Raw genomic sequence first — 25,688 nt, forward strand, 5'->3', positions numbered from 1 at the left:
TATATTTATGTGTGTGTGTGTGTATCAATCTCACAAATATGTATGGCATCCCTATGTATGATGGTACAGTATATGAATATATAGAAGTGCATCCATCAGTTCAGTAGATATATATATGGCTCTCTGCTTTGTACGTATGGTACCTCTACCCTTTTTCAATGTATATTCATTGAGTTGGCATTGTATTCAGAGCAGTAAGACCCCTCTACCCTTTTTCAATGTATATTCATTGAGTTGACATTGTATTCAGAGCAGTAAGACCGTATATTCAGGCTACAATGCTCAAGTTATATGGTATTAGGAATCCTATATGAGAATGATGTCATATTGGTGGGTTGCGTCCGGGTTGCGTCCAGGTTGCGTGCGGGTTGCGTGCGCTTCCGGGCGGGTTGCGTGGCGCAACCGGATGCCAGAATCGCCCTCCGAAGCGCGGATCCGGGCCACCGCCACCTAAAAACCAGGAAGCGTGTTTAAAAAACGGAATCGCGCCACCTGCAATTTGGAATCGCGCTTCGCCTCGAGATTCCGAAACGATTCCGCACGGGTCGCGGTTCCGGGTTAGGATCCGGGGGGGGGGCGATTCCTGCAACCCTGATTTCAACATCTACAGCTTCAGTTTCTGTTAAAATGGAAAGTCCATGCCAAGTTATTCTTGACAGCACCAACTACTTCCACTGGTGGTCCTACATTGTGGATTTACTTAGAAGTAAAGGTCTTTACAGAATAGCCTCACGCCAAGAAACCAAACCTCAAGATGAAGATAAAGCAACCAAATGGGAAAATAGGCAAGATCAAGCACGTGGGTTGATAGGGATGTCTAGTTCCCCAGACCTTAGATTCCATATCGCAGAACTTGATACTCCTAATGAAGCAATGAAACAACTCACTAAAGTTTTTGGAATTAAAAATGAAATTAGAGCCCATCAACTCGAAAATGAGATGCTTACATTGGACCCAAATAATTTTTCTTCCATTGAAGATTTTTTATCCAAGTTCAAGACCCTTAGACTTCTCTTGGAAGGTGTTAAGGTTAAGAAAGAAGTTTGAAATGACAGACTTAGGACACTTCCATTATTTTCTTGGTCTTCAAGTCTTGCAATCCAAGGAAGGTATTTCCCTTTCCCAGTCCAAGTATGCATGTGATCTTCTACGCCATTTTCACATGGAAGACTGTAAGCCAGCCCCTTCTCCCTTTCAGTCTAGAGCCAAAATTTCAGTCACTTGTACTTCCCCTGAAGTTGATGCTACCTTATACCGCCAACTTGTAGGAAAGCTATTGTATCTGACCCATACTCGTCCTGACCTTTCCTTTATTGTTGGCCTTACTGCTCAGTTTATGAAAAACCCACATGAAAATCATTGGAAAGCAGCTAAAAGAATACTTCGTTATGTTCGAGGTACAGTTCAATTTGGAATTCATTACAGTGCAGAAGCATCTCCTCTATTGGTTGGTTTCACTGATTCCGATTAGGTTGGTGACCCTGATGATCGGAAGTCTACTGCCGATTATGTCTTCACTCTTGGTTCTGGACCTATTACATGGGCTTGCAAGAAACAAAGTGCCATCTCTCTTTCTTCGGCAGAAGCATAGTATCGTGACGTCGTAGAAGCTAGTAAGGAAGCCCGGTGGCTTCGTCAAATCCTGTCAAAGTTTGGTTTTGAGCAGCAGCATCCGACTACACTTTCATGTGATAATCAAAGTGCCATTCAACTATGCAAAGATCCAGTCCAACATCAACACAACAAACACATTGAACTACACATGCACTTCATCGAAAAGCTCATCCATGACTATGTTCTTGAAATACTGTTCAACAGTTGATCAAGTTGCAAACATCTTTACAAAGGCTCTCACAGAGGCGAAGTTTACTAAACTTCGATTTATGGTTGGAGTTCAGGAAGTTGTAACTAAGGGGGGATAGACTCTAATGCCTGCTTCCTTCTCCTATTGTGTCATATTTGTACATCCTTCAATCCTATCCCAAGTTGTTCTTAACGGGGGATGTTAGGATATTCCGACACATAGGAAATAGTTATAACTTGGTCTAGTGTAGAGTTAGGTAAAGTGTGTTTCTTTATTATGTACATTTGTAACTTACAATCCGACGGTCACGATATGTTCTAGACATGAAGTGATCTGACGGTTCATTCTCTCCTCCGTATTAGCAACACTTGATCCGTGGCTTAACACCTTATTGGTCCATGATCTCTATTTAAAGAGCATGGAGGGTCATTTGTAGGGTGACCATTCATGAGAGAAGCTTATGTGAATTTTATTTCTTTTATTAATAAATTGCCTGAAGTGGCCGCATTGGCTCAAACCGTGGACTGTTTCCCTCTTTGAGGGTTTTAACCACGTCAAGAATACTGGTGTATTGATCTGTGATCTGTTCGTGAGCAGTGTCCTTTGGTGTTCTATCTGAGGAACTTACCCTGAAAATTCCTACAAATTAGTTGATCTATGCAGAGGTTTTGCAGATCCAATGCGCATAAAAGGGGATCGATCTATTTGGTGGGTGGTCAAATGCTTTTCTATGATAGAAGGGAAGTTTCTCCCTTGATGTAATTCTTGAAGAAAACTCATTCGTTGAAGCAGAAAATAAAAGACAGACAGCGTTGCAGGCTTTCCCCGAACTTAGGGTTTCCTGGGTGTATCTTGTGTTCTATGTGTTAATGTGTTTGTCTTCTGATTTATTTTCGTTGTGCATGTTAAGTTAGAAAACTTAGTGTATTTGTGATTCAAGTTTCCAAAATGCAGTTATTTGTATTTTCGGTTTTTACACTTCAGAAAATTGTGAATCAATTTATTGGGTTTTAAGGAAATCTAACACATTGTAGGCAATAGGAATTGTCAATGTCATATATAACATGCTTGAGAATTACATTTATGTGCTTCACATGAGAGTTAGGTTAATAATAAGATATAGGTTATGAGGCAATCTAACTTTAGACCAAAAGCTTGGTTGTCATGGTGTTGCTATAGCATTAGGGACGAAGTGTGTGAATCAATATATTAGGCATAAAAAAACCAAGTGGGTTCCTTTTTAGACTTGTGGATATTGTCTATGAGACCTAGACAGGGATATGAGTTATCCATAAGTTCTAAAAAAGTTAATAATTTCATCTTGAGTGTGGAATGTTGATTGGTTGTGCATTTCATACCCAAAATCCCCTTAAGACTTTCGTGGCTAAGAATGAGTGCTTCCTTATGCCACATTGTTGCTTTTCTTTAGGAAAAATAACTACCTATGTGTATGCATTTATACAATTTCTTAAACATAATGTCCTAGCAAGTGTTTATTGAGTGATATTTCTAAAAGTGATTAGGAAGCAATAACTATCACAAAATAATTGAAATAGCAATCCCTTAGGATGATGAACGATTCCAATACCAAATATTAAACAACTTCATACAACAACTTACTCCTAGAGTTAATATCAAGCTTCCATAAGCAGGTGTTTGCTCAAACATGGCCTTTAATTACACCAAATAACAAGCAAATAAATGCAACCCAATAGCTAACTTCCCGACAATAGTATCCCATTGAATCACATAACAACATATATCAAAATGAACAAAGGCTTGAAAAATGATTTCATAAGAAGTAGAACCCTCCCTAGCACATCTTTGACAATGGAAACATAAAATCTTTGATATTTATTGTTCTTAAGCGATTTGATAAATGAAAATAATAAGTATAAAGTTTGTTTAGGTATAGACTTAACAAAATGTAAGACTACCACTCTACACTAGGTTAGACTCACATAAATGTAAGTTCAATTAATAGCTTGACAAAACAAGGCCTCTTTTCCCAAACAGAGATAACAAATAATTCGTACAACTTGAATAAAGCCAAAAAAAAATTGCTTTTATAGTAGTCCCACCCGTGTTCAAATCTCTGGAGGCATCACCCATACGCCCGTAGTGTAGGAGGATACAAGCAATATGAAAGCAAGTCCCGTCACTATCCCCAGCCTCTGGAGTTTTGGTGTTTGGAATTGATTTGCAGTAGTCCCACCAGTGTTCTAGCTACACAAAACTAGCACAAAATAGAAAAGCCCTTACAACCTCAAAATGATAACAAACTACTCTTAAATGAATTACAACTAAATTTCGATGAGTTAATGACCATGGAAATGTGTTGGTGCTACTTTTATGTTGAATTAAGTGCCTGGTTTCTTTGTAGCTCAGATTATTCATGTTTTATTACCTAATATTGTCCCATCTCCATCTTCTTATGAATAGTTGGAATTTGATAAATGAATCAAGCCTTGCTCCTATCTGTTGTGGCAAGGGGTTTTCCCCTAGTCATCACAACCCCTAACTAGAGATCTCTTCCCAGAAGATGACCCAATCGACCTACTCACAAGCACAATTTAGCACGTGTCCATTATGCTTGTTTAGCGAATTTGACCACACAATAGTGATTGTGCACAACACGCCCTTGTCTAGAGTTGCTCCTTCAAGTGCTAGCCCATCCGCATCTATGGTTGTCATGGCCCTCAATGATCTACTCACAATCTTTGTCAAAGCAAAAATGACCCTAATTATACGGAAGGTGTTTTTAAGGGGAAGTTGCTCAAAAGTACTTTCGTCGTTTGTCCAAAGCCTATCGAAAAAGAATACTGTTAATTTTAGGCAACAATGGTATGTTCTATGCTTTAGAGCAATTTTACTTCAATTTCTTTATTAGCCCAGTATCAATATCCAGTTTAGCAATCACATCAACATGATAGTAAAATGCAGATAGAACATAAACATAAACAGTAGAAGACAAGCCAAGACAAGAGGACACAAGATGTGGCACCAGCCAGGGACAAACCCAATGTGGGGAAACCCTTGATCAATTATTCTTATAGTCTTCAATAGTTTAGTAGAGAGAGATAGTACAATTTACAAATCTGATAGTTTATAGCAGCAACAAAAGAGCCCTAACCAAAAAAGTCAACACTGGTCAACAAGGCATATTTGACCCTCAAAGATTGGGTCAACTTTAGTCAACTTCGGCCTCCAAACAGCAAGATGAAACAACCCTCAAAACAGTCCGAATTCAGCCCAATCAAAGTCTGGTCAAACAGTCAACCTACGATCATCCCTAACCACAATCAACGTTGGTCAAACAGTCAATGGATTGCCTCGATTTCTATGCAAAGAAATGCGGTGTGCCCAATCAGAGATAACCCTCACAAAAACACAGTCAAACAGGTCAACACTTGGTCAACGCAGCCCAAAACAACATTCTGGAAATTCGGTCAAACCTGGTCAACATCCTAAACAAAAATTTATCCTTCCTTTCCTTCACACGTGTGGAGAGAGTTGCTGCCCAAAAATCCGTACCCAACCAATGTGAGAGAGAGAGAGAGATGAATGTGAGTGATGTGTGTGTCCAAATGAGGCTAAGTCACCTTCTATTTATATGCAACGTTCAGGATGAATAGACATGATTGTTGGGCTTCTGAGCCTACATAAGTTTGTTGCCCGACCTTGACAATTTGTCCCTAATCAAAATAAATTCATAACTTCATTTGAACATGTCAAAATCGAATGATCTCTAGATCAATCTTACACCTCTCGGAGAGAGGAATCCAAGAAAAATATTAGTTGTCATAAATAAGATGACCCATGTGGAGTTTGGCCCTAGTTGCCAATTTTAACACTCCCTCTCAACTAGGGAAAACTTCACCTGTTAATCCATCTACCAATTTGTACTATCTCTGCCCTCAATGCACTACTTTGCTTGCTCTATTGAACTGTGAAGCAAAAGAAGTGATCGAGAATGTATCATACCATTCTCTACTGACCCGAAGTCAGTCCCAATCAAAAGAGTGTCTCATACCACTCTTACTGACCCGAAGTCAGTTCCAATCAAAAGAGAGTGTCTCATACCACTCTTATTGACCCGAAATCAATTTCCATTGATCCCAGATCAATATCGATCATCCTAGCATAGAGAGTATGGTAGTACATGATGCGTCCATCGGTAGTACTATGGTACCTATCCTCATTTCCCTACTCATTGGCCAGATGAGAGGTACTTCCCATGAGTCTCAGACTGCATGGGTAGGATGTCTCAACAGGAGAAGGATGAACCACTCATCCTGCCCACATGTCGCCAAGGGGTATCACAGGGGAAAGCTGAACCACCCACCCTGTACACAGCAAACCACTAGGGGAAGGTTGAACCACTCACCCTATGGATTCTCACCGCTCCAAGAAGTACCCCAAGCCCCTCGGAGCTCCCAAAGCTCAATGTCCATCTCATACAGGACCCTCATAAGAGGGTCTCTCCACGACTCCAAGTCACTCTCAAAAGGCCAAGAATTTGACCTTGCCCAGGGGCTCTCCACGACTCCAAGTCATTCTCAAAAGGCCAAGAATTTGACCTTGCCCAGGGGCTCTCCACGACTCCAAGTCATTCTCAAAAGGCCAAGAATTTGACCTTGCCCAGGGGCTTTGTCAGAATATCGGTGACCTGCTCATCAGTCCCAACGTGATGGAGCCTTATTGCTCCTCGTTGTACCATGTCCCAGATAAAGTGGTACCTGATATCTATATGCTTGGAGCGATCATGAAACACAGTATTCTCTGATAATCAAATCCCACTCTGGTTGTCGCAGAGGATTACGGTGGTATCCAGCACATGTCCAAACAACTCACTAAAGAGATTCCTCAACCAGACAGCTTCACAGGAGGCCATACTAGCAGCTATGTATTCGGCCTCGACGGTGCTCAAGGCAACCGATTTCTGCTTCCTGCTCATCCAGGATATCGAAGCAGAACCCAAAGAAAAACAACATCCAGAAGTGCTCTTGCGATCCACCACACTGCCAGCCCAATCAGCATCAGAATAACCATGCAGCCTCACATCTCTAGCAATGTATCTCAGTCCATGAGTGATTGTGCCCCGAAGATATCTCAGAAGATTCTTGGCAGCAACCCAATGTATATGATAAGGCTCAACCACGTACTGGCTCAATGTGTTAACTGCAAAACATATGTCCGGACGGGAGTTCACCAAGAACATCAGTGCTCCTATGAGTTGACGATACTCAGAAGCATTTCCCAAATCAAGTCCAGCAACACTACCACATGACTTCTTGAAGTTAAGTTCTATTGGAGTAGTCACAGGCTTGCAGTCCACCATCCCAAATCTTTCCAATATCTTCACAACATATTTTCCTTGAGAGAGGAAAATTCCACCTGCCTTTTGCCAAACCTCCAACCCTAGGAAATAGTGCATCAATCCTAGGTCCTTCATCTCAAATTCAGAAGCCAACTCCCTCTTACATTTGTGAATGAGGGTTTGCACCTGTCAAAAAGAGGTCGTCCACATAAAGTACCAGAATGAGAGGTTTATCATTTTCAACCTTAAAGTAAAGGTTCGGATCGACTTCACTTCTAGTGAATCCCAGCTTCATCAAATAGCTATCGATCCTCTCATACCAAGCCCGGGGTGCTTGCTTCAACCCATATAGAGCTTTCTTCAACCTGCATACATGAGATTCTCGATCATGAACCTCAAACCCCTCGGGTTGTTCCACATAGACTTCCTCTTTGATCGAACCATGCAAGAAGGCAGTCTTGACATCCATCTAATGTAGGTTCCATCCTTGCGAGGCAGCAAGGGTTATGATCGAGCGGATGGTGGTGTATCAGGCAACAGGTGCAAATATCTCATCGTAATCTACACCTTCCTTTTGAGAGAACCCTCGGGCAACAAAGCGAGCCTTGAACTTTTATGCACTACCATCAACTCCATGCTTGATTTTGTAGAGCCACTTAGAGGTGACAACCGATTTGTCCTAGGGTCTAGGGACCACATCCCAGACATCATTCTTCATAATTGACTCGTATTCTTCATTCATAGCATCCTTCCATACTTGTTGCTTCACGACTTCTTCGAATGATGAAGGCTCATTTGAATGATAGTGCTCATGGCGGTCAAATATCCTTGATACCTATTTGGCTTCTTGCTTGCACGCAAAGTCCCCCTTGGTGCAATGTGTCTCTCGGCATCTTCGAGTCTCCCTAAGCCATGAAGGTCTCCTTTTGGAGGAGGAGGATCAATAGGATCCATAGGTTCATCAACATCAGGCATCGTTTCGTCCTCTTTTCACCCTGATTTCCGGTGTCAGCTTCTTTGTCCTTCCATAGGATAGGAAGGTTGTTGATCTTCCTGAGGGCCATATCTTTGTCGAAGGTGACAACATGACTTATCTCAACTTCCTTTTAACCAGCCACATATATTCTATATCCCTTAGAATTTTCACTATAGCCCACAAGGATTCCTTTCTTCCCAGATGCACCCAATTTGCTTCTTTTTTCTTTCAGCACATGAAAATACACGGGGCTTCCAAAAATTCTAAAATGAGAGACATCAAGTTTCTTACCAATAAACATTTCTTCGGGAGTCTTGGAGTCCAATGCTTGATGAGGACATCGGTTTTGAACATACACGGCGGTATTTGCAGCTTCAGCCCACAGAAACTTCAAAAGGCCTTGATCATGAAGCATGGCACGGACAGCTTCTACAATAGAGCGATTCTTCCTTTTAGCCACACCATTCTGCTCGGGAGTGTATGGCGTTGTAGTCTCCCTCTTAATGCCAGCTTCTCTGCAATAATCTTGGAATTCATTGGATTCGTACTCAGTCCCATTATCAATCCTCAATATCTTGATTTTCTTCTCGAATTGGTTTTTGAACAAGGCTTTGAAGTGTCGGAACCAAGTGAACACTTCATCCTTCTTCTTCAAGAAGTAGATCTAGGTCTTGCAAGAATAATCATCCACAAATGCGAGATAATATAAGTATCCTCCCAAGGAGTTTACGAGCATCATACCAGATATGTCGGAATGGATCAATTGAAATATGTTTGTGGCCTTACTATTACTTGAGGGGAATGGTCCCCTTGTAAGTTTTCCCTCGGCACATCCTGGACATATACCTTCATGCATACTTGTCACCATCTATCTCACATCGGGTAGGGCCTTATAATGAAGAAGGGCGAACCTCCAGTGCCATAGTTCAGATTGTAGAGATGTGTCACAAGACATGGCTCTCAATGGACTTCCTCCAACTTGATACAAGTGTCAACCTTGAACCCAAGAGTAAAAGCATCTTTAAAATTTCTTTTCCAAACACATAACTTTCCATCAATAAAAGCCACCTTGAATCCTTCATCTTCCATTGCTAAAATGGACACCAGGTTCTTCTTGAGATTGGGTACATATAGTACTTCTTGCAAATGAATAGTGTTACCTTGATTCAATTGAAGGGTAACATTCCCTACTCCCTTCACAGGATAGGTGGCATCATCTCCAAGGATGACCTCCAAGTTTGTCTCCTTTTCTATCAGATTAGAAAGGGCTTCCTTGTATTCGGTGAAGTGCCTTAAGGCACCACTATCAATCAGTCAATTTCCCAAAGTGTCCGGAGGAGAGGCGGTAGAGAGGGCCAATATAAAATAGTATTATTTTTGGTTATTGTTAACAACATTGGATTCTTCATACCTGGAGTTCCTTGATTTCTTGGAGGGTCGACCATTTCCTTGATGTCTCGCATTCCTTTTTCCTTTGCCATTGGACCTGCCATTCCTTTGATCGTGTTGTTGAAGTTGCCCCTAGAGTTGTTATTATAGTCATCATCTCGAGGTGTATCCCTTCTATTAGGACACTCCCTTGCATAGTGGCCAAACTTATTGCAAACAAAGCAATCTTCCCTTCCTTCCATTTTTGAATCTCGGTCTTCATTGACTTTGCTTATTTGAACTCGCATTGTTCTTCCTCTTGGCATGAGCGGAGAATGCAGTGGAGTTTGCTTCTATTAGAATTTATTTCTTGCTCCACCATTCTTGTTTCTTCTTGAATGCATCTCGACATCAATTCTTCAAACCCTGGAATTCGATCATTGTTGAGATAGTCGTTCTAAATACATACCACTCAGGTGGGAGCCCTCCAAGGGTGGTGAGAGTAAGTTCCCTGTCAAGAATGACTTCTTCAATCTAGAGTAGATCATTCTTGATCTCAATAATCCTCAAGAAATAGGATTGAATGTCCTCGTCCTTGTCCTTCTTAATATCCTTCAACTTATTCTTGAGAAAGAGAATTTGATTAGCATTACTAACCTTGAACATGCCGACCAACCTGTCGTAGATCTCCTTGGAGGTCTTCAATTCAGAGATATAGGCCACCAGATGCTTGTCAATGGAATCCTTGATAATCTTTTTCGCTTTGACTTCAGCCCTATTGTACTTGGTCTTCGCAGCAGCCGGTGCATTTGAAGGAAGTTCAGGGATTTTACCTCCACATAATCCATCACTTCTTTTTCTTCCAAGGTCAAATCAAGAGACATCTTCCATCCATGATAGTCAGGGTTATCATGGAGCTTGTTTTCAGCCGGGAAGTAGGATGAGGAACCCATTGAGTCTTTTGTCCTTGTCCAACTGTCTTTGGTAATTGCTCTTTTACTCTTGTTTGGGCTTTGTCTTCACCTTAGCTTTGATACCATGTTAATTTTAGGCAAATGGTATGTTGTATGGCATTAGAGCAATTTTACTTCAATTTCTTTATTAGCCCAATATCAATATCCAGTTTAGCAGATAGAATATAAACATAAACAGTAGAAGAAAAGCCAAGACAAGAGGACACAAGATGTCGCACTAGCCAGGGACAAACCCCAATGTGGGGAAACCCTTGATCAATTCTTCTTATAGTCTTCAATAGTTCAGCAAAGAGAGATAGTACAATTTACAAATCTGATAATTTATAACAGCAGCAAAAGAGCCCTAACCAGAAAAGTCAACGTTGATCAACAAGGCAGATTTGACCCTCAAAGATTCAGTGAACTTCGGCCTCCAAACAGCAAGATGAAACAACCCTCAAAACAGTCTGAATTCAGCCCAGTTAAAATCTGGTCAAACAGTGAACTTACGACCAGCCCTAACCACAGTCAACGGATTGCCTCAATTTCTATGCCCAGAAATGTGGCCTACCCAATCAGAGATAACCCTCACAATAACGCAGTCAAACAAGTCAACGCAGCCCAAAACAGCCTTCTGGAAATTCAGTCAAACCTGGTCAACATCCAAAGAAATTTGTCCTTCTTTTCCTTCACACATGTGGAGACAGTTGCTGCTCAAAAATCCGTACCCAACCAATGAGAGAGAGAGAGAAAGATGAATGTGAGTGATGTGTGTGTCCAAATGAGGCTAAGTCACCTTCTATTTATATGCAACATTGAGGAGGAGTAGACGTGACTGCTGGGCTTCTGAGCCTACATAAGTTTGTTGGCCGACCTTGACAATTTGTCCATAATCAAAACAAATTCATAACTTCATTTGTTCATGTCAGAATCGGATGATCTCTAGATCAATCCTACACCTCTCAGAGACAGGAATCCAAAAAAATATCAGTTGTCATAAATAAGATGACCCATGTGGAGTTTGGCCCTAGTTTCCACTTTTAACAAACATGTGTTTGCACTTTTTGTCAGCACGCCAAACACCGTCACCCGTGTCGATAATGCAATCCAATCTGATGGGCAGCTTCGAGGTTTTTAGAATTTCTGCATATCGAATCCAACTCCTCCTCCACCTGGTGCACCTGCAGAACCCATGCCTCGCGAAACAGCTTTTCTGACACTTTCCTGGAGTTCAATACCACCTGAGAGTTGAAAACCACCTGAGTGTTTGTGTATTCTGCATCCACCAACAAAGGAAACGAGCTGGCTTCGCGGCTCTGGAGAGCTGAGACAATCTTTGCTGCACTAATTCTAAATTGTTTTCCTCAGTGGGACTCAAGGCAGGCACAGAGTGTCCAGAGTTAGCATATCAATTTACCTTGTTTCTATACCCAGGTTTTGACTTCAAATTTCATATCCAAACATATGGTTGTGCCCAGGTTTCGATTTTCATTTCATATTCAACCGTGTTCTTGTATTCCATTGCCCAGGTTCGCCAAAGCTCGACCTCCTAAGTCGTTTTGTTTTCATATTTATTTTACGGACTTTGACTTGCAGGTGCACACGGGTCCAAATTTATTTAAATGAATTGAAAGGACATTGGTTGGAAAAAAATATATATTTACCCAGGTTTCGACTTCAAATTTCATATCCAAACATATGGTTGTGCCCAGGTTTTGATTTTCATTTCATATTCAACCATATTCCCCTGTTCCATTGCCCAGGTTTTGATTTTCATTTCATATTCAACCATATTCCCCTGTTCCATTGCCCAGGTTAGCCGAGGCTCGACCACCTAAGTCGTTCTGTTTCACATTTAGACTTTGCCTTGCAAGTGCATGCGGGTTCAAATTTATTTAAATGAATTGAAAGGACATTGGTTGGACTCAAACTTAAAAAATCATCATCAAAAAAGTAAAGAATCAAATTTTCAGCATTTATCAAAAAAAATCTTGATACGCGTAACTTTTTAAACCAAGACAGCTTTTTCGGCAAAATTTATCAGCGAACAGGAACAAAATGAAAAAAATGGACCAAAATGCAAGCCAAAAACGAAAAGAAGCCAAAAAACAGGGTCACACACTTTCCAGGCAAGGTTTCTAATTCAAGCAAGCAAAAGACAGCTGCAAAATGCGGATCTTAACAGCAAAAAATGACGGCAAGGTCTACTGTTTTCATATTGAAAATCAAGTAAAAGCACATCAAAAGTCTAATCTTACTCCGGATGAACTGATCGCCTTTACAAATAATTAAAGAAATTTTACATAGAATGACCGAAAATGTTAACGGGGAAATGTAAAGTGCTAAATCAATCGTTTTAGAACATTTAAAGACTTCAACATTTGGAAATTGACACTCCGAAATGGATGAAAGCTTTAGCAAGCAATAGGAAAAAGTGTGAGATTTCGAGCTACTGAAAATTCGTAATTTGAACAGTAATTTAATAAAAAAGTGTGAGATTTCGAGCTACTGAAAATTCGTAATGTGAACAGTAATTTAATTGTTCCTTTTCTTTTCAAGGACTTTCACAAAAAACACAGCCCTTCACATTCCACGCTCCAAAATTCATCAAATCTCAAAGAAATAAAATTGGATGGAAGCCATCACAGTCTTCAACATATAAATCTGTGGAATGCAACTCCAAGGCGTAAGGGAAAAACGGAGAAATTCTTCACCTCTGCGGGTACAAAATGGACGAGAATGTAGCTCCGAATCCCGCAAAACAGGCCCCGTTCTTCTCTGTGGACGTCCTCGTATGCAATTTCAAGGGCTTGCGGTCGATTTACGCAAACGCCGCGGATTTAAACTGAAAACAGTGTCCGAAATCACGAGAAAATGAATGAGGTTAGGACACTGAGAAAAAGCTTCTGGCTACTGTATTCAAAGTGTCACCAAGGATGACGGGTTCCCACTGTCTATACAGGTAGCCCCTAATTATAGCTTGTGATTAATTGCAAACGTAACTTTTATATAATATAATAATTAATTATTGAATTTAGGTGTTTTTTAATCCACATCAAATTTATTGAGAAGTTTTTTCGCAATAATTATATCAAAATTTATTTGTTTTTGGAAACAAGAAGTGACAGTGTTTTTTAATCCACATCAAATTTATTGAGAAGTTTTTTCGCAATAATTATATCAAAATTTATTTGTTTTTGGAAACAAGAAGTGACAAGAAGAAGAACCAGATCATGGCAACAAGTTAAATAGAAAGATTGAGCAAATCCAGAAACGTTTTATAACGTATAACCTCAAAATTAAAAGCAATACACCCTATCATATTCTCCTTATAGAAGTGGGTCATTCCCCTATCGAGAGCCTAGTTATGACTAAGCTTCTATTGTACAAGCACAAACTCAATAACATAGGAGACCATAGACTTCCTAAGCTAGCTTTAAGTTCGAGCGAAAACCACCTAAGGCTCAAATGGGGTTGGTATAAAGACACCAGCACCTAGTTAAACTGTTGGGAGATCGACGAGAATGTTGCATTGCAAAACATTAATAACATTAAAAATATTGTTACTTCTAAGTTCAAAAAAAAAATGTGGTGTGAGAAAGATTTAGTAGCTAAAAGAAAATTAAGATATTATAAGGAGGTCATCAACCCCGCCCTAGAAGATCAAAAGTATCTCTTGGTTTTTACTAGCTCAATGAAGAAAATTAATATAGCCAAGATTAGAGCGAACTCTCATGAGCTCCATAGTGAAACGGGTAGTTGGACAGTTCCTAAAACACCATGGATGGAAAGAATCTGCCATCTGTGTGAGAATATGAACATTGAGGATGAAAATCACTTCCTCTTAGAGTGCCCCGTGTACAACCACATTAGATCTCAATGTCATAATCTTTGTTGCAATACTGACCTTCCTAGCCTTTTATGATGTCAAAACTATAGTGAGCTGGGGAGGCTTCTCTCCAAGCTTTTTGAGCATAGGAATAAAATTTTAAATCAAACTAATTAATTCGTTTTCTTTAGGTCGGATAGACCAAAGTTTGGTCTCAGTAGACGTTAACCACCACCATCATCATCATCAACTACGGAAACTCCTACAAAGGACTCAGCAAAGGTCCAAGATATAGGGAAAGGAATATTAATTAGTTTGTTTGTTAAATCTATTTATTATTATTTTTGTTTGTAACTAAATAAATCTACTTATATTTAACTAAATTGTTTTAGTTGTAAGAATAACTTCGGCGTAAATCACATGTAGACAGACTTTTGTCGATGCGTTTCGAACCAACCAGTGTGGTTCATCGTCAGGACGAACCACACTGGTTGGTTCGAAACGCATCGAAAAAAGTCTGTCTACATGTGATTTACGCCGAAGTTATTCTTACAACTATTATGGATCACAGAAGCCTCAATTCAATAAATTGTTTTAATAAACTTAAACTCAAAACTTGAAACCTAAATAATCTATTATTTTAAAACTATATAAAGATTTGTATTATTATAGGAATTCAAAAAAAATAGTTAGTTGACTAGTTAACTTGTTTACCAAGTTTATTTCTTTCCTTATATATGTAATTAAATATATAATAAAATAAGTGTTAATTCTATGAAGTATTATGAGATAGATTAATTAGTTAGTTAATTTGATTATTAAATTTATTTATTTTCATTTACTAAAAGTATTATGGGAAAAATAAAAATTAAACTTAAATGTTTATTAATTAATCAATAAATTAGCTAATTTAATTTTATTTGTGTATGTTTTATATCTAGTTTCTTTTAATAATAAAAACTAAGTAAAACGTAAAAAAAAGCTTAAATTAAAAAATAACCTAATAAATGAAAAGCTTTATTAACCCCTTATTTTTAATTTAAAAATGAACGACATTATACCTGAACGAGAAAACCCATGAAAGATTTTATTAAAACTCGTAAGTGTAGGGCTCCTTGTCACTCGCAATCAACAACGCGTAAGGACATTACAAAAATTCGTGTCACTGACAATCAACAAATTTTCAGAGAAAAAAACCATCATAGATTTATATTAAGAAAATATAAAGATCTTCAATACATAAGCTGTTGGATTGAGCCAAATGCCCAGCAACCTTTGCAAAAATTGGATACAGATAGTCTGAATCTTCCATATCTAAAAAAGGAAAACATATACATCCCATCTACAAAGCCCGCTTGTCCAAAGTTGCTAACAGATTATACGATCATTTGAAGAAACAACCCTATTAAAAGATTACATACAATTAACACATAAGAAAATAGGAGCAGTCGGCCCAGCCTTGGAACAGAGATCCAGAAAGACTGAAACCATCTTGCAGGAGCAAAAACCCCCAGAATCATATAGCAGGCGCCTTTGGCAGAGAGTCATTTTGATGAAAGGATTCATGGCATGCCTGAATACGCTGAAGAATAGCATGAAGGGGTTCCTTAGAACCTTGGAAAATTTGTGCGTTCCTCCAGTTCCACAAGAACCAACAGGAAATGATAAACAACGATCTCCAAGATGAGGATTGCCTACTCCACCATATAAAAGCATCCTGAACAGAAGAAAAGATAATGTAAGGAAAACCAAAATATAAAGACAGCTCATACCAGATATAAAGGGACGAGGCACATTGAAAGAACATATGCAGATTAGATTCCGCTTCATTGAGGCACATAGCACATCGGCTCGGACCCTGCCATTTTTTCCTTTGAAGAACCTCCCATGTAAGATTTTTGTTCCCAAATAGCAGCCAAGAGAAAATAATCATTTTGAGAGGACATGCAGCCTTCCAAAAACATGGAGGAAATAGCGGATGAGGACTCCTTGCAATGACAGAGATCATATCTGCATAAATATGCTTTACGCACACAAGCTGGTTTGATTTTTTGAGAGACCAAACCAGAAGATCCTTTGATCCCGATCATTTAATCCCCATACTACAAAGGCTCGCTTTTACCGAATTCCAGAGAGGGAGCATCGATTGGGGCAAATGCAGATCCTCCCCATCATACCAAACCGGGGAAGAACCAGACCATTCTTTTATCAGCTTGTCCCATGTAAAACATCCCAGCCTGTGTAGATTGTGGACCAACGGAGAAGGGAACGAGAACTCCCGGGCGCATGAAATAGAATCATAACCAATAAACATACTAGTTCCCGAGCAGAGTTTCCAGCGAAGATTCTCCATGAAGAAAGGAAGGACCTTCCTGAGACTTTGCCAAATCGTCGATCCACTCCTGATGCCAATGGACCGCCTCCTGTACCAGAATTCTATACTCTTGCCTTTTAAATATTTTGCCTTAATCATCTTACTCCATGGCCCATCACCAAAAATACCTCTATGAAAAGACTTACAGAGGAGGGCTTTCCCGAAAGTGCGCAAATCTAAAAGGCCCCATCCACCAGGCCTTTTTGGTTTTGATATAGAATCCATTTTGACAAGATGAATTTTGTTCTGAAATGCATGTCCTCCCCAAAGGAAATTAGCAATCAATCTGTTCATTCAATTTATAATGCTGGCAGGAAGAAAGAAGATATGAGCCCAGTAGACTGAAAGTTGGGAAAGGACGGCCTGTACTAAGATGAATCTGCCAGCCAGAGAAAGAAATTTAAACTCCCATCCTGAGATCTTTTTATAAAACCGGTCCAGTAGCCATTGCCAATCCCTTTTGGAGTTTCCTTTTGCCTTTAAGGTGAAGCCCAAGTATTTAAACCCTTGCTTAATTGAAAAAGGAGCAATGCCCATCAATTCAGATATCCAGTGAACGATTTCCATATTTGAATCATTATGAAACAAAGAGGATTTTTCCTTATTGATAAACAAACCTGTAGCTTTCTGAAATTTTGAAAGAATATCATTTATGCATGCCTAGGAGACCTTACAAAGCATAGCAAAGATGAGGACATCATCAACAAAGAGATTATGAGAGAGGGAGACATCCTTACAAATCTTTACCGGGCGGCATCTCTTGTCTTCAACTGCTTTATTTATCTGCAGACTGAGAGAGTTCATTACCAGAATGAAGAGCAGTGGGGAAAGGGGACATCCCTGTCGGAGTCCTCTCTCCGCTTGGAAGAAAGACGAAGGAAGTCCATTTACAATCACTGAATATCTGACGTTCTCAACACAGGACATGACCCAATTGACACTTTGTGACTTCAGTCCAATTTTTGCCAGCAGAATTCTTAAAAAGCCCCAATCTACACAATCATAGGCTTTTTGCAGATCAATCTTAAGGATAGCCGCATCCAAATTCTTTGTCAGCATTGAAAACAGACTTTCCTGAGTCATGGCAACCGCATCCAAGATAATACGGCCCTTTAAGAACGCATGTTGGTCCCCAGAAATGAAGGAATTTAGAATAGGCTTCATTCTTTCCGCAATGATTTTTGAGGTTAATTTGAACATGATGTTGCAGAGCGATATAGGCCTAAAGTCGTGAAAGGACTCAGACCTATTCTTTTTTGGAATTAGAGCTATGAAGGTAGAGGAAGTGGCCGAATGTATGCTTCCAGACATCCGGGATGCTTCAACCATCCGTAACAAGTCTGTTTTAAGAAGGTCGAAGAAATGAGAGAAAAATTCGATTGGCCATCCGTCCGGCCCCGGACTTTTATCCTTTTTAAAAGATTTGATAGCTCTTGAAAGTTCATCTTCAGAGATTGGCTTTATGAACTCTTCATTTGCTGCATCATCAAACATTTCCGGAACCAACTCTATGCCCCACAGGGCATCTTGAAAGAGGACCTCCCTTCTTTTATATTGATTTTGGAAAAATCTCACAGCCTCCATCGAGATCTCTTGGTGAGATAAGAGAACATTCCCCTTTTCGTCTTTAATGCTCCAGATAGAGTTTTTTTCTCTTCTTGCATTTGCATACTTGTGGAAGAATCTCGTATTTCTGTCTCCCTCTTTGAGCCAAATGGCTCTGCTCTTTAGCCGCCATGTAGCCTCCTCCTTTAGCAAGATCAATTGTTTCCTTTTCTCCAAATTTCTTATCTTGCTTTTTAGATCTAGAGATAGACTGTTGGGATCAGCTAACTCTAATAGGGAGTCCAGTTCCTTTCGAATATTATTCAGCTCTTGTTTATCCATCCTCCTCTTTTGATTTTGCCATTCCTTCGTCACAGCCCGCAATCTCTCCATCTTTACACGGAATGGCATAAAAGGCGCCATTTCGGATTCGAGGAGACTCTTCCATTCTCTGGCAATTATTTCATTAAAGGATGGGTCTTCCAAATGGATCCTGTTGAATTTAAAAGGGTAACCAAGTCTGATTACATTTTCACGCCATTTTAGAAGAATGGGTCTGTGGTCAGAGGAGTGATCATTCCCGATAGATAATACTGGCATACCCAATTTCCCGATAATGCTAGCATGTATGATGATTCTGTCAATTCTCTTTGCTATGTAGGCCTGCCCAGTCCTGCTGTTATCCCACGTAGGCCTCATTTTATCAGGGGCAATGTCCACCAGATCCCTATTTAGTAATTCCTTCCTTATTCTGTCAGCCAAAGGGTCAATTTTCCTGCAATTACCCCAACATTCATCAGAACTGAGAGTCAAATTAAAGTCGCCAGCCATCAACAACGATTCGATCTCTAGAATTCGGGATTCAAAAAGCCTCTCCCAAAAGGAAAGTCTGTTTTTATATGGAGCATAGACATTAAGCAAGTTGAGTGCAAAAGCTTGACCCCTGATAGATGCTGATATTAAAATTCCTGCACAGCACTTATAAGCTTTTGCCCTTATCCAGGCAGGATCCCACAAAACCACCAGACCACCAGACTGACCATTTGCCTCAGTGGCAACCATATACCACTTCGGAAACATTCTCCTAAAAAAAAGCAATAGACACATAGCTAGGATGCATGGTTTCCTGTATAAAAATGATCTTTGGATGAGCCAGGTAGAATACATCTTTTAGCGCATTAAACTTAGGGGCTGCGCCTAAGCCCCTGATATTCATAGAAGCAAGAAAGGTCATTTAGATGACTCGCCAGCCACGCATGCTCTAAGAGGCTGGAACTCCGATGAATCCAGAACAGGAACTTCCACTAGAGATAAGTTCCTCACACCATGCTCTGTGACTACAGATCTTCCTCTAAAATGACGACTACCACCCTTGGATTTCTTCCTGACCGTGATATTTTTTGCAGATTTTGGACTTATGGTTAGATGGGACGGACTGAACGGTTTATGAATGGTCAATGGTTCAAGTTCCAGAGATGTCCTATTGAGAAGGGAGTCAATGTCGCTATCAAAATTGTTGACTGGGGATGCTGAAAGCGAATTATCCGGGGAAAGCATGTGACAAGGATCATTTTCTTGTATTTGGATTGGATCCTTCCCTTTTGGGTCAGCAGGACGAGATTTGACAGGTGTCGGAGAAGAGGAGGAAATCTGGATAGGAAGAGAGCCAACAACAATGTCCCTTTGATTCATAACAGGGGGAGAGGGGACCGGGATGTCCTCTCGGGGTTCCGGAATTGGAGTGCATAAAGGAGGCGAGGTATTAGCATCGAAACGCCCAAGAGAGTCTTGAAGGGAGCAGCATGGGTCCGGCTCGGATAGTGGATCATGAATAGGGAGATTATGAGAAATTTTTTGAGCAGGAGCCGAAAGATTTTGATTTTCCAGTTGAGAGGACTCCCGAATATCCAAAAAGTCCAGGGAGCGTTCAGATTCAGACTTCCTAACTTGTTTGAAGTTAGATTTCTTGATTCTTCGGGAAAACCGATGACTGCAATTTTTAATCAGGTGTCCTGTTTTATGGCACAAGGAACACCTGAAGGGGATACCCCAAAAGTCTAATCTTTGATGGATTTTGGAATTGCCCCAAGCTATCTCCATATGATCAGGATATCCACCTTTGTACGACTTCTCTATAAGGATCCAAGCAATTCTCTTATCTTTCTCTCCTCTACACCAGGGGTCTACATAAACAAACTTGCCTATCGAATTCCCAATTTTTGAGAGAGATTCTTCTGACCATAGTTCCAACGGCAAGTTCGGAAGTTTCACCCAGATCAGACTGTTCGATGGGGTGTTCTTTAATGGATCAAAACCAATATACCATCGAGAAAGGGCCAAGAAGCTTCTTCCAAAAACCCAGGGAGCATTTAGAACAAACTCTAAATCAGATACTTTTAGGAAATGGAAAGAATACCATTCCTTCATAAGTCGGGAGATGATAGGAGTATATCCAATCAAAGGAGACCATTTGTCCGACAACCACTTCCTCATGTCCGAATCACCCATTTCAGGGAAATGCCATTTCCCAACCAGAGCTAAATTCTTCATACTGTCAATTCGTTCTGAGAGGGTAGCACCATCTAAAGAAATGGCTTGCGGGGGGGGTACAGTCTTAACAGGATTCTTGGATTTGTTGTAAAAGAGAGAAGGAGACCCGTCTTTTCTGGGAAAATCCTTTTTAGACTTATGAAACACTTTACAGGCTGGATTGATTATCATGTCTTCCACCGTAGCTTGCCAGCCTGTAAGGTTCGAGCATGTTTTTCGCGCCTCCTCAGCTTGGATAGTGGCCTGTACAAGCGCCCTCGTGGCCGATGAGTCAGACCCATCCGCCATTTTGATAGAGATAAGGATGCAATTAATCCGACAGGTGCTTTGAGACCTTCAACCGCAGCAGCAGTACAAGCAATATCTAACCCGTAGATTCTTTTCTGAACAAAATCCCCAAATGGAGTAACTCCTAGAGGCTGAAGAAATTAATAGGGCAAGTCAGGAAAAATCCAGACCGTAGATCCGATCCTGACAAAAGGACACAGCTAGAAAGGGATAATTAAGAGCTCCAGCAAGATGAGGACTCGGGATCCGAAAGATAGAAGGCTCCAGAAAGGGAAATTGGAGGCAGAATGACTGACACTCTAGAATATGCTTCTATAGAAAAGACAGGAAAGGACAATTCCATTCCCCCAGTCAAAAACTAGAAATGAATGGAAGAGATTTGGTGTACTGTGCCAAGTTAGGAAGTACTGAAGCTGATAATTATCCGAAAAGATTTGAATTTTTCAGATCGCCGGAGAGATAGGAAATGCCGGAAGCTCATCTGGTATTCCGACAACCATTTTAAAACAGCTTTGAGAAAAACCAGATTGGAGCTGTAGCACTATGCAGAAGAGTGGTCTTGACAATCGATGCAGCAACAGAATGGATGGAAAACACACCACCATTTCCCAAATCTAATGCGAAAATCTGAACAGGGACTGTAAAAAACTATAGAGTTCTTTATTTTAATAAAAATCGACTTCGCCTTATCGATTCCATTAATAGATGACAATTTACTACAGAACCTGATTAAGAACAACCTTCATCTTCAAGACCATTAAATCAGATGACATACGAAGAGAAACGATACTGACCTTTTTGAGCTTTTGCCGGAGCAGCGGGAGAGAGCGTCCATTACCATTCCAGAACCATCCAAGCAAAGTAGCAGAGAACCACGAAAAACTAAAGCCCAAAAAAACCAGATATTTACTGCAAGGAATAGCAAAAAATTTGAAGTTTACAGACCTCCCTCGTGGCAATCCTTGCAGAGCAACCCGAAGCCGTGAGGCCCAGGATTGGAAAAGGAAAACACAAGATAGCTTCTGGGGGAATATTTATAACTTAGAAGGGACAACGTAGCACCATACAATTCCCCCTCCAGGCGTTCTCTTGCATGGAAACGAGAAACGATACCATCTCTACGTGTCCGAAGGATAGGGTGGGAGAGCATGCAGGAGACTACAACTAGAAGCAGGGTGGCGCAACGTGAAGGAGGCTATGATGCCTTCCGACCCAAAAACCAATCAACTGATGACACCCATCTAAACCAGGGAAACCAATCAGCTGCATGAGGTTTAGGAACTCCCGAAAATTGTCTGGCTCATACTTTGACGAGTGGCTGAAACCTGTTGAGTCTGAGAAATGGTGGCATGATCTCTCTGGGACGTATACTCTCCCGCGCTCCAGCTCCTCTCCTCTCCTCTCCTCCTAACATAAGACTAACCGCCAAACTGACAATCAACAATGTGTAACGATATTACAAAAGTTCGTTAAGGGGAAATCAACAATTGTTTACTTCCCTACATTTGACCTAACCTCTATGCAATGATGTTGTGATCTTATGTAACGTTTAGCTAGGCCACTACTGCTAATACTTTGGCATAGAAGCATATATCATATTTCATAGTGTACACTTGAAAAATAATAACAATCTTTTTATTTTATTTGTTTTTTTTAAAGCAATAGGAATTGAAGCATAGTATATTTTTTTAAGTGCAGGCTTGAAAAATAATAACAATCTTTTAATTTTATCTTTATGTTTTTTAACCCAATAGAAATTTGTGAGTGTAAGGGATTTAATTGCAATCCGTAAAATATCTTTTTATTTTTTATTTTATCTTTATGTTTTAAAAATCAATAGAAATGATTAGTATAAGGGGTTTAATTGCGATCCTCAAACTAACTTTTTATTTTATTTTAATGTTTTTTTTCAAATTTATAAAAATTGTGAGTATAAGGGGTTGAATTTCATATAAAAAATATTTAGTTTTATTTATGAAAATAAAACTAAATATTATTTTTTTAATTATAGTGAATTGGTAATTTGTTGGAGTAATTTAATTAATGCTTAGATAAAATTTTCTTACTACCACTATAACACCAACACTATATTCAATAACTTGCAAACCATATATGCTAATAACTTATGACTTGGCAATATCGAAGGCGTTGTAACCCCACCCAAGTTGATTTTATCCCAAGGGGCACCCACCCTTCAAACCTTATCATAGTGGGCCAACATGTCCCCCTCTAGGAATTGAAATCAAATGAAGATAATAACAAGCTATTTTCTCAAACACTCAAGGTAAACCCACGAGATCTAAAACTAGATATTAACATTGTAAGTATAAGGGATTGAATTGTAACCTGATAAATGTTTGGTTTTATGTATGAGATTAAAATTAAGTATCATTTTTTTAGTCCACGGGGTCTTGGATAGACCGTGATTAGATGCTCTGTTAAGACACTCCTTGATGTGAAATCACCGGTTCAATTCCCAGCCTCAATCGGGGTGATATATTGGACATGATGAAGATGTAGTCCTGCCAAACTTACAAAAAAAATATCATTTTTTTTAATTATAGTGAATTGGTAATTTGTTGGACTAATTTTATTAATGTTGAGGATCAAACTTTCATGCTACCATTATAACACCAACAGTAGATTCAATGACCTACAAACCATATATGCTAATAACTTATGACTTAACAAGTTTTGGGGCTTTATAACCCCACTGAAGTTGACTCTATTCCAAGGGGCACCCACTCTTCAAACCTTATCAGAATGGGCCAACATGTCCCTCTGGGGGATTCAAATCAAATGGAGAGGATAACAAACTATTTTCTCAAACACTTAGGTTAAACCCATGGGATCTAAAAGTGGATATTATAAAAAAAATGTGTCCCCCTCAATAGTAACTTTAACATTGACCATAAGAGTTATTGGGTACTTATGGATATTATCGAGGTTGAAACTACTTTTTAGTCTTAGAGAGGGACGTAAAATTGTGTATGATTAGTTAAGAGCTAATTCTCCACAAACATAATGGAATAAGTTAATAGCCCAAGACCTAAAGGTATCTTTAACAAGAGTGAAATTTCACCCCCTTAAATACCATCAACGAATTATTTCCAATGGCATGATTTTACTCGAATAATGATAATAAGTCATTGTGCAAAATTGTTTGACTATGTGAATCTCGGGAGGGTGGGGTACAGGTCTTTGGTGGTCGAGGGTTATTGCAAGGTCTAAAGGTTCACGCCCATGTCTAATGTCTTTCTCTTGGTTCTATGTTTTGTTGTTTATGATCTACCTTTTTCCAATTTCCTTTTTTCCTATTTCGGTTTCATGTTAGAGATCCAGGTGGAGCCCTTTGTGTCGTTCAGCAAGTTCGAGGCTTTCATTTTTAATTTCTTTTTATCGTCGACTAGTTCTTCTAAGTGGGGTTTTATTTCCTCATGACTATACTTCCCTCCCCTCCCCCCTCCCTTTTTTTTTCTCTTGCGACAACATGGTTATCATATCTTTTGTCTTTCACTTCCCCATGATCGGACTTTCCTTTCTAACTACATTTGGGACTAATAAATGTCTTTTTCTAGGTCAGTTTTAACACAGTTCCTATGGGTTTTTATTATAGAAAATTAATATGCCATTGGATTTGGATATTCAGGACTATGAGCCTGATAACCCATATCCGGAGGGTATTTGTTACATTGAGGTAGAGTTACTTTGAGGTACAGGCAATCTGTTGGTACAGAAAGAGATCACACCTCCCAAAGGGGTTTCATTGAGAGTCATCTCGACCATTGAGGCTAATGTAGATCCAAACTCTTTGCCTCCTTCCAAAGTGACCCTAGAGAAAAAAGGTGGTAGACATGCACCATATGTTCCCTCTGTGAGGAAAGCTATTAAAAAAAAACCTCTGAATCTCGCAAGGTTTTTGCTTTAACTGTTGGTGAGGATATTGGTCTTAAGGAAGTTCCTTTGCTTATGGAAAGGGCTATTTTTAAAAGGTTCATAGGGAAGATGTTAAGCCCACAATCAGTGTTGAATTGGGATCTGACTCTATGATTTCTTCTAGAAATCGATATTTTAGTCTAAGGATGGTTTTGCACCGTCCTGTGATCAGAAAGTGACATTTCAATGATTATGAAAAAGGATTAGAGCTGGGGAAAATCGAGATTATATTTACAAAGATGGACTATTAATTTCAATCCTACTCATGGATGGCTCGACAGAAGCTTTAGGCAGCTTTGTCAAGTCTATCACTGATGTTTTAGTCTCGTGATTTTCTGGAAGCCATTGACAACTAGCTTAGACACTTCATTTTTCTTAAGGACAAGTGTTTATCCAAGATTGATCGTCGATGTGTTTGGCTTCAAATTGAGGTCAATGTTAGGGATGTGTTTAAGGTGATAAAAATAAATTTCAGTGAGAACAAGTGGCTCTAATTAGTTGTTTACTAGTAATTGTCATTCATATGTTACACCCGTAGGAAAGTAGGGAATCTTTCAGATCAATGAAAGTGAAATCAACATAGGATAAGGCCCTCCAAGAAGGCATGGGTGTGGAAGAATGCTTGTTAGGTCTCAAAGGACTTGGACTCGGTGTCGTCGACACATCTAAACAACTCCTCTTTGACTCTGACTACTTCATATATGTCTAGGGCTTCTCCAAATATTTTGGATAATTTTCCTCCTGA

The 25,688-nt window shown here is 39.7% G+C and overlaps 1 protein-coding gene across 1 annotated transcript in view; it reads right to left on the reverse strand.

Moving 5' to 3' along the window:
• LOC149222792 (tubulin-folding cofactor A-like) overlaps positions 1 to 13,374 on the reverse strand; it is a 110,221-nt gene extending 96,847 nt beyond the window's left edge. The window contains exon 1 of the mRNA XM_089385631.1: positions 13,136 to 13,374. The gene's annotated coding sequence lies outside the window, so the exon portion shown is untranslated. The remainder of the gene's footprint in view (positions 1 to 13,135) is intronic.
• Positions 13,375 to 25,688: the final 12,314 nt, after the last annotated feature.

The sequence above is a fragment of the Pinus tabuliformis genome, chromosome Q, assembly GCF_031772625.1.
Source record: "Pinus tabuliformis cultivar Carrire ecotype Pingquan chromosome Q, CPIR1, whole genome shotgun sequence".
Lineage (NCBI taxonomy): Eukaryota > Viridiplantae > Streptophyta > Pinopsida > Pinales > Pinaceae > Pinus > Pinus tabuliformis.